Genomic DNA, 17,354 nt, shown 5'->3' on the forward strand with positions numbered 1-17,354 from the left:
CCTGAGGAAGTATAGACGCTGTTGTGCTTTCTTGGTGGTAGCGTCGACGTGGGTGGACCAGGACAGATTTTTGGTAATGTACACTCCTCCGAATTTGAAGCTGTTAACCATCTCCACCTCAGCTCTATTGATGCAGTCAGAGGTCTGTACAGTACTTTGCTTCCTGAAGTCAGTGACCAGCTCTTTAGCTCTGCTGGCATTGAGGGAGAGATTGTTGTCACGACACCACTCCACTAGGTTCTCTGTCTCCCACCTGTATTCTGACTCTTCGTTATTCGAGATCCGACCCACTATGGTTGTATTGTCAGCAAACGTGTAGATGGAGTTGAACCAAGTTTTGCTACGCAGTCATGTATGTACAGGGAGTAGAGTAGGGGGCTAAGTACGCAGCCTTGTGGGGTCCTGGTATTGAGGACTATTGTGGAGGAGGTATTGTTGTTTTTCATAAATAAGAACATAAGAACTAGGAGCAGGAGTAGGCCATCTGGCCCCTCGAGCCTGCTCCGCCATTCAATGAGATCATGGCTGATCTTTTGTGGACTCAGCTCCACTTTCCGGCCCGAACACCATAACCCTTAATCCCTTTATTCTTCAAAAAACTAGCTATCTTTATCTTAAAAACATTTAATGAAGGAGCCTCTACTGCTTCACTGGGCAAGGAATTCCATAGATTCACAACCCTTTGGGTGAAGAAGTTCCTCCTAAACTCAGTCCTAAATCTACTTCCCCTTATTTTGAGGCTATGCCCTCTAGTTCTGCTTTCACCTGCCATTGGAAACAACCTACCCGCATCTATCCTATCTATTCCCTTCATAATTTTATATGTTTCTATAAGATCCCCCCTCATCCTTCTAAATTCCAACGAATACAGTCCCAGTCTACTCAACCTCTCCTCATAATCCAACCCCTTCAGCTCTGGGATTAACCTAGTGAATCTCCTCTGCACACGCTCCAGTGCCAGTATGTCCTTTCTCTGGTAAGGAGACCAAAACTGAACACACTACTCCAGGTGTGGCCTCACTAACACCTTACACAATTGCAGCATAACCTCCCTAGTCTTAAACTCCATCCCTCTAGCAATGAAGGACAAAATTCCATTTGCCTTCTTAATCACCTGTTGCACGTGTAAACCAACATTTTGCAACTCATGCACTAGCACACCCAGGTCTCTTTGCACAGCAGCATGTTTTAATACTTTATCATTTAAATAATAATCCCTTTTGCTGTTATTCCTACCAAAATGGATAACCTCACATTTGTCAACATTGTATTCCATTTGCCAGACCCTAGCCCATTCACTTAACCTATCCAAATCCCTCTGCAGATTTCCAGTATCCTCTGCACTTTTTGCTTTACCACTCATCTTCGTGTCGTCTGCAAACTTGGACACATTGCCCTTGGTCCCCAACTCCAAATCAACTATATAAATTGTGAACAATTGCGGGCCCAACACTGATCCCTGAGGGACACCACTAGCTACTGATTGCCAACCAGAGAAACACCCATTAATCCCCACTCTTTGCTTTCTATTAATTAACCAATCCTCTATCCATGCTACTACTTTACCCTTAAAGCCATGTTTGGCGATATGTAGGTTCCGGTAATTTTGTGTAATATTCGTTATTGTTCAATTATCGGTAAGTCTCAAAATGATATTGTTGTTGATCCATTAGAACAATATTGTTGCCTTTTGCCGATGATTTTATTATGATATTCAAATTTGATTTGAATTGTCTGATTGCCTGTCTTTCTGCTCGTGTGAGAGTTTGTTTGTCCCGTATTTGTTTAATCTTACCAGTGTCTAAATCGATCGTTTGGATAAAGTTCAGTATTTTTGGATCAATTTTCTTTTCGGGTGGAAGCCAATTTGATTGGGGTGTGAACGGTTCCTTGTTTGATGTCTTATACTCAAAGAAACTCGAGAGTTTGATTTTTCTGTGAAATTTATCGAGCTCCATTTGGATCTGTTTATTATCTTGCTTTTGCACTGGGATAAATCTCAAGCCCCTATTTAAAACCCTTTCCTGAATGGGAGTGAGTTTAAAGGTAGTCGAGATGTTGACTATTGTCTTAGCTAATTTTAACGGCTCCTTTTCTAGGGTTTCCATGTCTCTCATATTAAATAGTTCATCCAATTGTTTATAATAGATGTAGCCGTGTCATTTGTCCAGTGTATGTTATCCGGTTCCACTTGGAAAAATAGGTCTGTTTGCCGGAATAAAAGTCTGTTGTTTGATATATTGGTTTAAGTCAGAATTGTTTCCTTCTGTTGTTGTGAAAGACTTTCTTCATAATTTAGTTCAGTGTCCCAAAGTTGGACCTTTATATTTGGGAATTATGATTGGCTGTTTTTAATCTTTGAAGTTGTTAAATTGCAGTAAAAGGTTTTTGCGTACGATTATTTATTCCGATTGAGAATATTGCCATCTCCACATTCAGATGATGTTGCAATTTATTTAAGATGGCAGTGATGTGAATCTATTTGGCTCCTGGAAAACAGTCAAATTGAATTTTTGGATTGGTGCAATTATTATTTTGAAAGGTTGGAATCTCCTATTCTGAGTGTAGATTTTGTCTGGAAAAGTGACCAGTTTTTATTTTTCTGACTTATATTGGGGTGTTGTGTCACCGTATTGGTTGTTTTATTCTGTATAGTGGATCTCCATTTGAATTTTGTTCGTGATGCATCAGATGATTGTACGTCTGTGTGGGATACTTGTGTGTCATTCCTTTCATTATTATCAGGGCTCTGAAATTTATATGACCCAAGTGAGTGCTTGGGTTGGGGTTCTTAACAAACCTATTTAGAACATAGAACATTACAGCGCAGTACAGCCCCTTCGGCCCTCAATGTTGCGCCGACCTGTGAAACCACTCTAAAGCCCATCTACACTATTCCCTTATCGTCCATATGTCTATCCAATGACCATTTGAATGCCCTTAGTGTTGGCGAGTCCACTCCGGTTTTCACTCCGGCGTCGGCACTTAGACTCCCGTTGGGAGAATCGAGCCCCATGTTTGTGCCTGGACCGGGGCTGCCAGTCGGGTCATATCTGTGGTACAGGTTGGTGCACCTGATGGTGGTGAAACTATGTGACTGTGACCAGTAATTGAATTCAAAGAATTAAATGAGGCCATCACATTTGGTATTAAATGTATTGGTGTTTTGTTCGCCATTTTCAATGATGTTGCTGAATTCTTAGGAATTATGTTTTTTGAGGAATTGTTGTGAAATCCTCAAATTCTGAGCTACTGTAGAACACAGAACATTACAGCGCAGTACAGGCCCTTCGATCCTCGATATTGTGCCGACCTGTGAAACCACTCTAAAGCTCTTCTACACTATTCCCTTATCGTCCATATGTCTATCCAATGACCATTTGAATGCCCTTAGTGTTGGCGACTCCACTACTGTTGCAGGCAGGGCATTCCTTACTACTCTCTGAGTAAAGAACCTACCTCTGACATCTGTCTTATATCTATCTCCCCTCAATTTAAAGCTATGCCCCCTCGTGCTAGACATCACCATCTGATGAAAAAGGCTCTCACTGTCCACCCTATCCAATCCTCTGATCATCTTGTATACCTCAATTAAATCACCTCTTAACCTTCTTCTCTCTAACGAAAACAGCCTCAAGTCCCTCAGCCTTTCCTCAGAAGATCTTCCCTCCATACCAGGCAACATTCTGGTAAATCTCTGCACCCTTTCCAATGCTTCCACATCCTTCCTATAATGCGGCGACCAGAATTGCACGCAATACTCCAAATGCGGCTGCACCAGAGTTTTGTACAGCTGCAACATGACCTCATGGCTCCGAAACTCAATCCCTCTACCAATAAAAGCTAACACACCGTACGCCTTCTTAACAACCCTCTCAACCTGGGTGGCAACTTTCAGGGATCTATGTACATGGACACCGAGATCTCTCTGCTCACCCACACTGCCAAGGATCTTACCATTCGCCCAGTACTCTGTCTTCCTGTTATTCCTTCCAAAATGAATCACCTCTCACTTTTCTGCATTAAACTCCATTTGCCACCTCTCAGCCCAGCGCTGCAGCTTATCTATGTCCCTCTGTAACTTGTAACATCCGTCCGCACTGTCCACAACTCCACCGAATTTAGTGTCATCTGCAAATTTACTCACCCATCCTTCTACGCCCTCCTCCAGGTCATTTCTAAAAATGACAAACAGCAGTAGCCCCAAAACAGTTCCTTGTGGTACACCACTAGTAACTGGACTCCAGTCTGAACATTTCCCATCAACCACCACCCTTTGTCTTCTTCCAGCTAGCCAATTTCTGATCCAACCTGCTAAATCACCCTGAATCCCATGCCTCCGTATTTTCTGCAGTAGCCTACCGTGGGGAACTTTATCAAACGCTTTACTGAAATCCATATACACCACATCAACTGCTTTACCCCCATCCACCTGTTTGGTCACCTTCTCAAAGAACTCAATAAGGTTTGTGAGGCACAACCTACCCTTCACAAAACCCTGTTGACTATCTCTAATCAAATTATTCCTTTCCAGATGATTATACATCCTATCTCTAATAAACCTTTCCAAGATTTTGCCCAGAACAGAAGTAAGTCTCACTGGTCTATAGTTACCGGGGTTGTCTCTACTCCCCTTTTTGAACAAGGGGACAACATTCGCTATCCTCCAGTCTTCTGGCACTATTCCTGTAGACAAAGATGACTTAAAGATCAAAGCCAAAGGCTCAGCAATCTCCTCCCTAGCTTCTCAGAGAATCCTAGGATAAATCCAATCCGGCCCAGGGACTTATCTATTTTCACACTTTCCAGAATTGCTAACACCTCCTCCTTATGAACCTCAAGCCCTTCTAGTCTAGTAGCCTGAATCTCAGTATGCTCCTCGTCAACATTGTCCTGTGTGAATACTGATGAAAAATATTCATTTAGCACCTCTCCTATCTCCTCGGACTCCAAGCACAACTTCCCACTACTGTCCTTGACTGGCCCTACTCTTACCCTAGTCATTCATTTATTCCTGACATATCTATAGAAAGCTTTAGGGTTATACTTGATCCTATCTGCCAAAGACTTCTCATGTCCCCTCCTGGCTCTTCTTAGCTCTCTCTTTAGGTCCTTCCTAGCTAACTTGTAACTCTTGAGCGCCCTAACTGAACCTTCATGTCTCATCTTTACATAAGCCTCCTTCTTCCTCTTGACAAGTGTTTCGACTGCTTTAGTAAACCACGTTTCCCTTGCTCGACCACTTCCTCCCTGCCTGGCAGGTACATACTTATCAAGGACACGCAGTAGCTGTTCCTTGAACAAGCTCCACATTTCCATTGTGCCTACCCCCTGCAGTTTTCCTCCCCATCCCTTGCATCCTACGTCATGCCTCATCACATCATAATTGCCTTTCCCCCAGATATAACTCTTGCCCTGTGGTATATACCTATCCCTTTCCATCACTAAAGTAAACATAATCGAATTGTCGTCACTATCACCAAAGTGCTCACCTCCCTCCAAATCTAACACCTGTTCTGGTTCATTGCCCAGTACCAAATCCAATATGGCCTCGCCTCTTGTTGGCCTATCTACATACTGTGTCAGGAACCCCTCCTGCACACATTGGACTAAAACGGACCCATCTGAAGTACTCGAACTATAGCGTTTCCAGTCAATATTTGGAAAGTTAAAGTCCCCCATAACAACTACCCTGTTGCTTTCGCTCCTATCGAGAATCATCTTTGCAATCCTTTCCTCTACATCTCTGGAAATTTTCGGAGGCCTATAGAAAACCCCTAACAGGGTGACCTCTCCTTTCCTGTTTCTAACCTCAGCCCATACTACCACAGTAGACGAGTCCTCATCAAACGTCCATTCTGCCACCGTAATACTGTCCTTGACTAACAATGCCTTCACCCGAGCGTCCAAAACCCTAGACATCACCCTTGCCAGAATCCTTTAAGCGCCGGGCATGTCCAAAACATATGGGCATGATTCGCCAGACTCCCCGCACATCTCGGCCACCTGTCCCCCACCCCAAAAATCTACTCAGTCTTGCCGCCGTTATATGTGCCCGATGCACCACCTTAAATTGGATGAAGCCGAGCCTGGCACATGATGAGGAGGAGTTCACCCTGCCCAGGGCATCGGCCCACAGGCCCTCATCCAGCTCCTCATCCCACTTATCCTTCAACTCCCCCACTGAGGCTTCCTCTACCTCCTGCAGCTCCTGATATCTGTCCGACACATTCCCCTCCCCTACCCAGACGCCAGGCACCACCCTATCTTGGATCCTACGTGGGGGCAGCAGCGGAAATGTCCCCACCTGTTTTCTAAGAAAGTCCCGAACCTGGCGGTACCTGAACACATTCCCCGGGGGCAGGCCGAATCTCTCCTCCAGCGCCTGCATGCCAGGGAAAGTCCCGTCTACAAACAGGTTCCCCATCCTCCTAATAACTACCCTATACCAGCCTTGGTACCCCCCATCCACTCTACCCGGAGCAAATCTGTGGTTATTCCGTATCGGGGTCCACACAGAGTCCCCCTCCTCTCCCCTGTGTCTCCTCCACTGCCCCCAGATCCTCAGTGCCGCCGTCACCACCGGGCTTGGTGTATCGCGCCGGCGAGAACGTCGGCGGAGCCGTGACAAGTGCCGTGATAAGTTGAGCCTGTGCAGGGCATCCCAGTTCCTGGCCACTTGTATCCCCAAGTATCGAAAGCTCCTCTCCACTATTCTGAGCGGGAACTCCCTCGGTCTCTCCTCCTGGCCCCTACCGTGGACCACGAACAGCTCACTCTTTGCCACGTTCAACTTATACCCGGAGAACCTCCCAAAGTCCCCCAGGATCCGCATGACCTCCCCCATCCCCTCTAACAGGTCCGAAATATACAACAGCAGGTCATCCGCGTAGAGGGAGACCCGGTTTTCCCTCCGATCCCTCGAAGTCCTGAGCGCAAGGGCCAACAGCTCAATTGCCAGGGCAAACAGCAACGGGGACAGGGGTCACCCCTGTCTCATCCCCCGGTGCAACCTGAAATATTCCGACCTTAGCCGGTTTGTGGACACACTCGCTACAGGGGCCTGGTACAGCAGCTTGACCCACCCTATAAATCCCTCCCCGAATCCAAACCTGCCTAGCGCCTCCCACAGATACTCCCACTCCACCCTGTCAAAGGCCTTCTCCGCGTCCATCGCCTCCACCTCCGAGGGCATCATGAAGATATTCAGGAGCCTCCCGTCTGGCCCTCCCCAATCATTCCCGGGACACAGTCCTCTATTCTGGTGGCCAGAATTTTTGCCAACAGCTTGGCATCTACATTCAGGAGCGATATCGGCCTGTAGGACCCACACTGAAGCGGATCCTTCTTCTTCAGGATGAGCGAGATCAATGCCTGCGGCATTGTAGGAGGGAGGGGTCCCTTTCTCCTTTGCCTCATTGAAGGTTCTCATCAGGAGCAGGCTCAGCAGCTCCGAGAACTTCTTATAAAATTCCACAGGTAAACCGTCCGGGCCCGGGGCCTTGCCCGTCTGCATGCCTGCCAGCCCCCTGACTACCTCTTCCAACTCAATCGGAGCCCCCAGTCTCTCCACCCGCTCGGATTCCACCCTTGGGAACCTCAACCGGTCCATGAACTGCCTCATCCCTTCCCCCTCCCCGGGGGGTTCCGACTCGTATAACTTCCCGTAGAACTCCCTGAAGACTTCATTAACCCTCTCTGGGCTCAGCACCATGTTGCCTTCCCTATCCCGCACTTCCCCAATCTCTCTGGCTGCCGCCCTCCTGCAAGCTGGTGCGCCAGCATCCTGCTCGCCTTCCCCCCATACTCATAAACTGCCCCCTTCGCTTTCCTCAGCTGCGCCTCCACCTTCCCCGTGGTCAGCAAGTCAAACTCCGCCTGTAATTTCCGGCGCTCTTTCAACAGCACCCCCTCTTGGGCCTCCGCTTACCTCCTGTCTACCCTGAGTATCTCTCCCACCAGTCTCTCCCTCTCCTCTCTATGGGACCTAATGGAGATTAACTCTCCCTTAACGACCGCCTTCAGAGCCTCCCAAACTACTGTCACCATCACCTCTCCTGTGTCATTCGCTCCCACCTAATTCTCAATACTCCTCATCCGCCCGCACACCTCTTCGTCCGCCAGCAGCCTCACATCCAGTCGCCAGAGAGGGTGCTGACACCGTTCTGCCCCCAGTCGCAGGTCCACCCAGTGCGGGGCATGGTCCGAGACCGCAATGCCCGAGTATTCTACCCCCTCCACCCTCAGGATCAGCGCCCTACTCAACACAAAGAAGCCTTTTCATGAATAGACTTCATGGACATGGGAGAAAAAGGAAAACTCCTTCGTCCTTGGCCGCGTAAACCTCCAGGGGTGTGTCCCCCCCCCCCCCCCCCCCCCCGCCCCAATCTGGCCCATGAACTCCCACAAGGCCCTGACCGCCGCCGGCCTCTTTCCCGACCTGGACTTGGAACAATCCAAGCTCGGATCCAAGACCGTATTAAAGTCCCCTCCCATTATCAGGTGACTTATCTCCAAGTCCAGGATCCTACCCAACACGCAGTCCACATCGTCCCAGTTCGGGGCATATACATTCACTAATACCTCCCGGGTCCCCTGCAGCTTGCCACTCACCATTATATATCTGCCCCCCTTGTCAGCCACGATGCTCCCCGCCTCAAATGCCACCCGTTTACTGACCAAAATGGCCACTCCTCTGGTCTTGGCGTCTAACCCCGAGTGAAACACCTGTCCCACCCACCCTTTCCTCAGCCTCGTCTAGTCAGCGAACTTTAAGTGGGTCTCTTGCAACATGGCCACGTCCGCCTTCAACCCCATCAAATGCGAGAACACGCGGGACCGCTTGACCGGCCCATTCAGGCCCCTCACGTTCCACGTGATCAGCCTGGTTGGGGGGTTGGGGGGGGGGATCCCGCCGACTAGCCATCTCCCTTTTTCGGCCAACCGCGTGCCCCCGCCTCCCTCCTCCAGCTCTCCACCCGGCGGCCACCCCGCCTGACTCTCCATCCATTCACCTCACCTGGCTCCCCTTCAGTCAGCAAAGCAGCACCCCTCCCCCCCCCCCCCCTCCACCCCCAAAACCCCCTGCACCCCCCACCTCCAAAACCCCCTGCACCCCCCCACCCCCAAAACCCCCTGCACCCCCCCGCCCCCAAAACCCCCTGCACCTCCCCACCCCCAAAACCCCCTGCACCCCCCCCCCCCCAAGCATCCACTTAGCTCTGGTTTCCCCGCCATTGTGCTTCCGTCAGTCATCTCACCCATGTTGACCCCGGCCGCTCCCACCTCTATATACCAACTTTTAACTTGTTGCCTCCTTTGGGCCCCCCCCTCCCCCCCTGTCCCCACAGGGGTAGAGGGGCAAGTGCCCTCTGGGACCTCCCCGTGCGCCGGACAACCCGTCCCGGGCATTTCCCACCCCCTAGCACCGAACACCTGGAGAACAAAACACCTGGAAAAGAAACAACAAAACCACCAACCAAACTAGGGCAGACAAGCCCATAAACTTATGCTTTACCCGCCGTCCTCCCCTCAGTCCCTCCCCACCCGCACATTTCACCCTCATACAAGTGTCCCTTAGTTCAGGTCCAGCTTCTCCTGCCTGATCAATGACCACGCCTCGTCCGGCGTATCAAAATAGTGGTGCTTGTCCTGGTATGTTACCCACAGTCTCGCCGGGTGCAGGAGCCCAAACTTCACCCCTTTACCATGGAGGACCGCCTTCGCCCGGTTGAAACCTGCACGTCTCCTCGCCAGCTCAGCTCCCAGATCCTGGTAAATTCGGATCTCGCCGATCTCCCACTTACTGCTCCGCTCTTTCTTCGCCCACTGCAGGACTCGCTCCCGGTTTGCCAAGCGCTGGAACCGTATCACCATCGTCCTTGGTGGCTCGTTTACCCGCGGCTTTCTGGCGAGAGCCCCGTGCGCCCCATCCAGCTCCAAGGGCCACGGGAAGGCCCCCGCGCCCATCAACGTCCCCAACATTGTGGCCATGTACGTGCTCGCGTCCGCCCCCTCCACTCCTTCGGGAAGGCCCAGGATCTGCAGATTATGGCTCCGAGACCTACACTCAAGGTCATCCAGCCTCTCCTGCCATCTCTTATGGAGAGCTTTGTGCGCCTCCACCTTCACCGCCAGGCCCAGGATCTCGTCCTCGTTCTCCGCCACCTTCCTCTTCACCTCCTTGATCTCCTTCTCCTGCGCCTTCTGGGTCACCACAATTCTTTCCATGAAGGCCAGCATCTCAGTTTTCAGCTCCATAAAGCAGTTTTTAAGGAGCTCCTGCTGTTCTCTGGCCCACTGGGCCCACACCTCCCGATCTTCTCCGGCCGCCATTTTGTCCTTCTCGACCTTCTTCCCCGGGTTCGCGCGTCTGCCGGCTCCGCTCCTGGTTCCCTCCATGCACCACCGAGGAGAGCCTCTCCCACGTCCGTTCCTGCGCCGGTCCCTCCCGTCAAGTACCGCCGCCGCTCCTTTTAGCAGCCCGAAAAACCTATCCCGGCGGGAGCTGCCGTTCGTGCGACCTAGCAGGTCATGGCCGCTACCGGAACCTGCTTATGTGTGAATGATATTCATGTGTGTCTGTTTCAAGTGTTGATGTTTTTCTGTCAAAATTGCAATCGCTGAGCAAACAGCTTACAAAACCTGGAGTCATGTTTTTTCTGGCCAGAGGCATGCTTCCAGGATATTTGTGATCAACATGTGGGAATATTAATCCAGATACAAATTCACACATGTAAGAGTGAGATAATTTTAGTTTATTATGATTTATTGGAATTTGGGATATCTAAAATGATTTTAGTTTATCATGATTTATTGGAATTTGGGATATCTAAAATGATTATGGCATTTGGGATATCTAAAATGATTATGGCAAATCCTGTGTTGGATAGATTATGTGTTAAAACTTCTTGTCGGGTTCAAAAAATAATTATTCCTGATGCAAGAAGAATGACAGAAAAAATTCTGAGATCGAGAGAAATAAAAAGTGTGTACAATAGAGAATATTAAAGAAAAGGGGGTCCCATGTTTCTTACTCGGTCAAAACAAAGAGAGGCGGTGACGTAATGGTGTCCAGTTGAAAATTTTCAAAGGAGCAGAGAATTAATCCATGCCTGTTAACAGCTGAAGATGTATTTATATTTTTACACAAATTGGGAATTATAAATTTTAAGTTTGAATTGTCAGATATGTTCCGATTAATTAACCCATTTTGCCCCAAGCAGAATGGATCTTTTGTGTTTTACTTTCCAGGTAACTGCAAGTGGAACAAGATTTGCAGCAGCTTCAGGAATTTGCGAATTTATTTGATAGAATCATTGCATCGTAGAATCACAGTAGTGCGGAAAGAGGCCATTTGCCTATCAGTCTGCACTGACCCTCTGTGGGAGTGCCCTCCCCAGGCCCCCTCTATCCCCATATACCTACCTAACCTACACATCCTTGGACCGTGACCAACACACCTACCCTGCACGTGTTTGGGCTGTGGGAGGAAACCTACACAGGCACAGGGAAAAAGTGCAAGCTCCCCACGGCTAGAGTAGAGCCCGGGTCCAGAAGACATAGGAGCGGAAGTAAGGCCATTCGGCCCATCGAGTCCACTCCACCATTCAATCATGGCTGATTTCAACTCCATTTACCCGCTCTCTCTCCATAGCCCTTAAATTCTTGATTTCTCGAGGAATTATCAACTTCTGTCTTAAAGACACTCAACGTCCCGGCCTCCACCGCCCTCTGTGGCAATGAATTCCACAGACCCACCACTCTCTGGCACTGTGAGGTGGAAGTGTTAAACACCGTGCCGCCCCCTTTGTAAGACTTTCAATTTTGCAGCAATAGTCGACCTGATTTAAAATCCAGTCAAAGGGTGGGTGGGCATTCAGTGAGAAGTTGTAACACAGAATTGATGGAGAAGCGCGAGGTTGCATTCACCAGTCTTAGACAAGTCTGAGCAACAGCGTCAGCATTAGGTTTGCCAGATTTTACTTGCTCCCTTCCACATACATGGCCATAATAATGGGAATTATTACTTTGCCGTACCAACCCAACAATATGGAGATTCTAAATGATCTGAAGTCTGTTACTCCAACAGGCAATCAGCAGTTGCTGCTGGATAGAGGATATTCTGAACATGGGAAGATTGAAAATGATCTCAGATGCTAGAAGGGCTCCAGGGGAGTGTCTATTACTCAAATGGGCGGCTTACAGTAGTTCAGGACAAGAGGAACAACCAAGTTGGATATATGAACATTGAGGCAGATTGGAGTTGAGGGAGTGAGTAGGGTTGGGGAAGAACGATTAGAGGAGGCCAATGTGACGACGGGATACGGCAGAGTGAATGAAGAGCCAAGAACAGGATGGGCGATAGGTGAACAAGGTGGGATGAAATTAAAAATGAAATCTATTTGATGGGTAACAAGAACAACGATGATGTAAAAAAAAAAACATCCAGTTTAGCTGGTGTCCATGGATAAGGACAAAGCCTATTTTGAAGAAGAGATCCTATAACTTCAGACAAAGAAGAGATGAACTGGACATTAATACAAATCTGAAAGCCAACAACATTGTTGTTCGAATTTGAAACACTTCTGTGATGTGAAAAGACAATGTAATTGAGCAAGTTACTGTAAATCAAATGGGTAATTTAAGACAAAGAACAAACAATCACAATGTTACTGTCTGGAACCAAATGGAAATGTTGATTTCTGTTTTAAACATGAAGGTATATCATTGGACTGCTAGATAACTCCAGGGCTCATGGTTGGGGTAGGATTAAGTAATTGAGGGTAGACGAATGAGACAGGAAATCAAACCAGGAAATGGGAATTGGAATATTGGGTGCAATTCAATGGAATATTTCAATCTGGCCTTAATATGAAGGGGAAAGTTCAGAGGAGGCTAATACATTGATAAATTTTCTCTTGGTAATGCTTGTGTCCTTGTCTATGCTTTTATTTAAGAGAACAAAAATTTGATACTCTGGCCACCACCCAAGGCATCTGGATCATACGTGGAGAGATGAGCAACAACTTTGAGATCTTTTGATAAGATCACAAAAGGTTCAAGAATGTGTGGTTATGACATTGGGGGCACTGCGTACGTGTGCAGATGAGTTACGTGTGAAGAAACTAATAGGCAGGCTTGCCATTATGCATTGAAGAGCAGGCCCCATGCAGGCACACTACTTGACATGGCCGGAAATGGTAAATGGGGCCAACAGAGAGAAACACCATCATTAAGTGATCAAGGCACTGACACACATTCCATAGAGAAACTGACTTAAAATAATTGGGATAGAATCAAACACACTGTTACCTGTCGAAACGAGCACAATTGAAGTGACAGGGCAAATTATTTGGATAAGAACAAGTAAGGGGCTGCTAGCAAGTAAACCCGATGAGGAATATCCATAAGGTGGATACAGACAATTTGGAGAGCTGGAGAATATTTTAAGTCCATGCATGATGTTATTTTGAATGATATTTGAGTGAGATGATTTGCAAATGGAGAGTGTCCGAGAGAAAGGGGTATCAATCCAATTATTCAGAGATCACATTCAAGTTACAATAGATTGTGGAATAAGATGGAATTTATCACAAGTTATGAAAAGAAAAAAATCAGATTAGAAAAGAAAAACAAAGTGAATTTTCTCCCTGCACAGATCACCCCACTCAAGGCTAAAGAAAGAAGTGACCAAGAACAATAATGAGATAAGGGGTGGAATAGTAAGATCTCACCCTGCGACAACTGGAACCGTATTATACATCACTCACAAGTTGAAATTACATTTATTTTAGTTTAGTTAACACATAATCTGTGTATGGCAACTCAACATGATTTTATAGTCAATTTTGGATCAAAAGCTTATCCCATGACCCGGTCTTAGCATCACGCTCAAAATTGACAAGGAAGAAAGAACATATGGCCTTAAGACAGTGATGTGAGACGTCAAGGATGAACAATTACTGATGCAAACTATCAGATCAAAGAAGTAAACGTGCCATTACTGCACAACAAGTTTTTCGCTTTGTTTTTTTTAAAAATGGTGCTGCAAAGACAGCCAAAAAGTTAATAAACTGGCAGTCATCATAGAAAAGGTAGCAAATGACACCTCAACAGCCTTGTTCAGGATTTCCTCTGAAATGCGAGCTATCCGACCTGTGGCCTTGCAAATTCGAATAGCTCTGGATTATATTCTCACCAAGAAAGGTGGACATGTGCCCTGATCGGATCGGAATGTTGTACTTAGATTCCAGATCACTTCAAAGAGATCATTAATTTGGCAAAATACATTAAAAGTGAGGTTGAAAATCTCAAAAAACCCGAGTCCAGCACTCTTCGAGTTGGGATGTGGAGTGGTTGGGATTCTTAGGAGTTTCAGTGGTACAAAGCCTGGTTATGTTCTTTGTAGGTTTTTTTGCGATATATCTTGTATTTGTGATAATCAAGTGTATCTGTAAAAGAATGTCAAAAACGCCGAGTCAGAAATGAAGGGTGCTTACTATTAATTTCTCATCAAATACTGCAAATGTGTTCATTTTTATGGCACTTGTTTCTTTGCTTTACTTTGTACTATTGTAATTGGTCTATTCGATTTTTATTTTGAATAATCAAAAGGGGAGAAATGATAGATTACAGATTTATTGATTCACTGATTTATTTAGTTGGAACCTTTAAGAATTGATGCAGTATAATTTTTAAATTCAGTACTTAGACAGAAAATGGAATGTCCAAAAAGCCAAATCCCGAGTCGCCACACTCCGGTGCCTGTTCGGGTACACGGAGGGAGAATTCAGAATGTCCAATTCACCTAACAGCACGCCTTTTGGGACTTGTGGGAGGAAACCGGAGCACCCAGAGGAAACCCACTTAGACATGGGGCGAACATGCAGACTTCGCACAGACAGTGACCCAAGCCGGGAATTGCACCTGGTTACTGCCGCAGTGAAGCAACATTGCTAACCACTGTGCTACCATGCCACCCTGAAACATGGGTTCAGATAAAAATATGAGAATTGCTGTACAAAGCTCACATTCTTTCAAGAAAATGTGCATAAAAGCCTTTGTAACGTAGAGACCATTGTTCCACAATACATTTAGTAATAAGAAAGTATTGTAGTCTTAGCAACAGGAGAAGAATGTACAAGAGTCTTAGAAACAAGCAAGGTTAATGCAGAACACCTTATCTTTGTAGAATTGGTACACGTGACGGGCACATATAGACATTTAATTAAGTTGATAGACATTAATGAATCTTAAGTACTGACCAATGCCCGGATAACAAATCATGTTTTGTGACAGATAGTTGTTTGAATAAATCAGAGAGCCTCACTCAGCTGAGAATTAGAACCAATGAGTGTAAATAAGGGGTTCGACCATTGATAAGAATTTCTTTAAAAATAAGGATTCATGATTAAAGTTTTTGTTCTGAATCTATGCTCTTAATAAATTCTGAACCATCTATTGATTTTTGAATGTTTTCGTTAAACTCTCTTTATGTTTTGCTGTATTATTTGATCTGAGTTTTGATTTATTTTTATTTAAGAGAATCAAGGTGAATAATTAGCAATAAAGTTGTATTTTTTGGACACCTCCAATTCTTATTTTGAAGATAAATAAAAGATTGTAACATGGCAAGTTTGATCAAAGTATTCAAAGTGAATTGAATTTCTATCTGAAAAGAAAGAATATGCAAGGTTACGGGGATAAGGCAAGGGAGTGGGGCTAGGTAGAATGTTCTTTCAGAGAGTCAGCACAGACTCGATGAGTCGAATGGGCTCCCCTTGAACTGTAACGATTCTGTAGTTCTGTCAGCACAGGTCCTCCCTCATCAGCACTGGAATTGAAACTCCGATCATGACATTAACACCAGAACCACAGTGGAATTTCAGAAAACTGGGAAATCCTCCGAAAGGCAACTGACACCAACATCAGGTGAATTTCACCAACCAGCCAAAGTCTTCAACAGATTGATAGGATTGATGAAAGCTCGGAGTTTAATCTGGGAGACGGTGAACCAGAGGAAAACAGAAACCAACCTGACTTGGACTTACATCGGCATTAATTCATTGTTGCCGGGTGATAATCCTGTAACTCGTTAGCTCATACCATTGTGAGAGCACCTTCACCACTCCGATTGCAGCAATTGACTAAACATCACCATCAAGGGAAACTGCTGATTGTCAGTCGATTGTTTCAATTCTTTCATGGGATGTGATCATTTGTTGTCCATCCCTAATTGTCCTTCCAAAGTTGGGGGTGAGCTTCCTTCATTAATCGCTGCAATCTAAGTATTGTTGGTGTACCTATAGTGCTGCTAGGAAAGGAATTCAGCCCAGAGACAGTGAAGGCACAACAAAATACCTCCAAGTCAGAATGGTGTGTGGCTTGGAAGGGTAATTGCAGGTTGTAATGTTCCCGTGCTCCTGCTGTCCATATTCTTGTAAGTTAGGGGGTTTGGAAGGTGCTTTCAGAAGAGGCTTGGTGAGTTGCTGGTTATGCTAGCGATGCCCATTTCCCAATAATAAATTTTCAAAATATTGTAGACATAAAAAGTCTCAACAGAAATAGATTTGCTGACTTTAAACACAGCCTTTAATCGGTCTGTGTTTTTAGACTCAGTTCTCAGAGCAACATCTGTAACAAAACAAAATAAAACACGATCAACATCTTGGGGCTGCCATTGACCAGAACCTGAATTGGACTAGCCATATAAATAGCATAGCTACAAAAGCAGGTTAGAAGCTAGGAATTATGTGGCAAGTACATGCCCAACATCTACAAGACACGAGTCAGGAGTGTAATGGAATACTCTCCACTTGCCTGTGTGAGTACAGCTCCAACAACACTCAAGAAGCTTGACACTATCCAGAACAAAGCAGTCCATTTGCTTGGCACCTAATCCACAAACATCTACTCCCTCCAGCACAATGGCAGCAGTGTGTACCATCAACAAGATGCATTGCAGAAATTCACCAAGGCTTATGCAGCACTTTCCAAACCCACATCCACAAAGGATAACGGCAACAGACACAACGAAATCCCCTCTCCTGGAAATTCCTCTCCAAGCCACTCACCATCCTAAATTAGAAATATATCGCTGTTCCTTCACTGTCGCTGAGTCAAAATCCTGGAACTCTCTCCCTAATAGCACTACGGCTGTACCTACACCATATGGACTGCAGCAGTTCACCAAGGCAGCTCGCCACCACCTGCTCAAGGTCAGTTATGGATGGGCAATAAATACTGGCCTAGCCAACGACGCCAACATCAAATGAATGAAATTTTAAAAAGCAGAAACACTGCAGATGTTGGAATATCAAAATATAAAGAGCAAATGTTGGACATACTAATCA

This window comes from Scyliorhinus torazame, chromosome 5, assembly GCF_047496885.1.
Source record: "Scyliorhinus torazame isolate Kashiwa2021f chromosome 5, sScyTor2.1, whole genome shotgun sequence".
Classification (NCBI taxonomy): domain Eukaryota; kingdom Metazoa; phylum Chordata; class Chondrichthyes; order Carcharhiniformes; family Scyliorhinidae; genus Scyliorhinus; species Scyliorhinus torazame.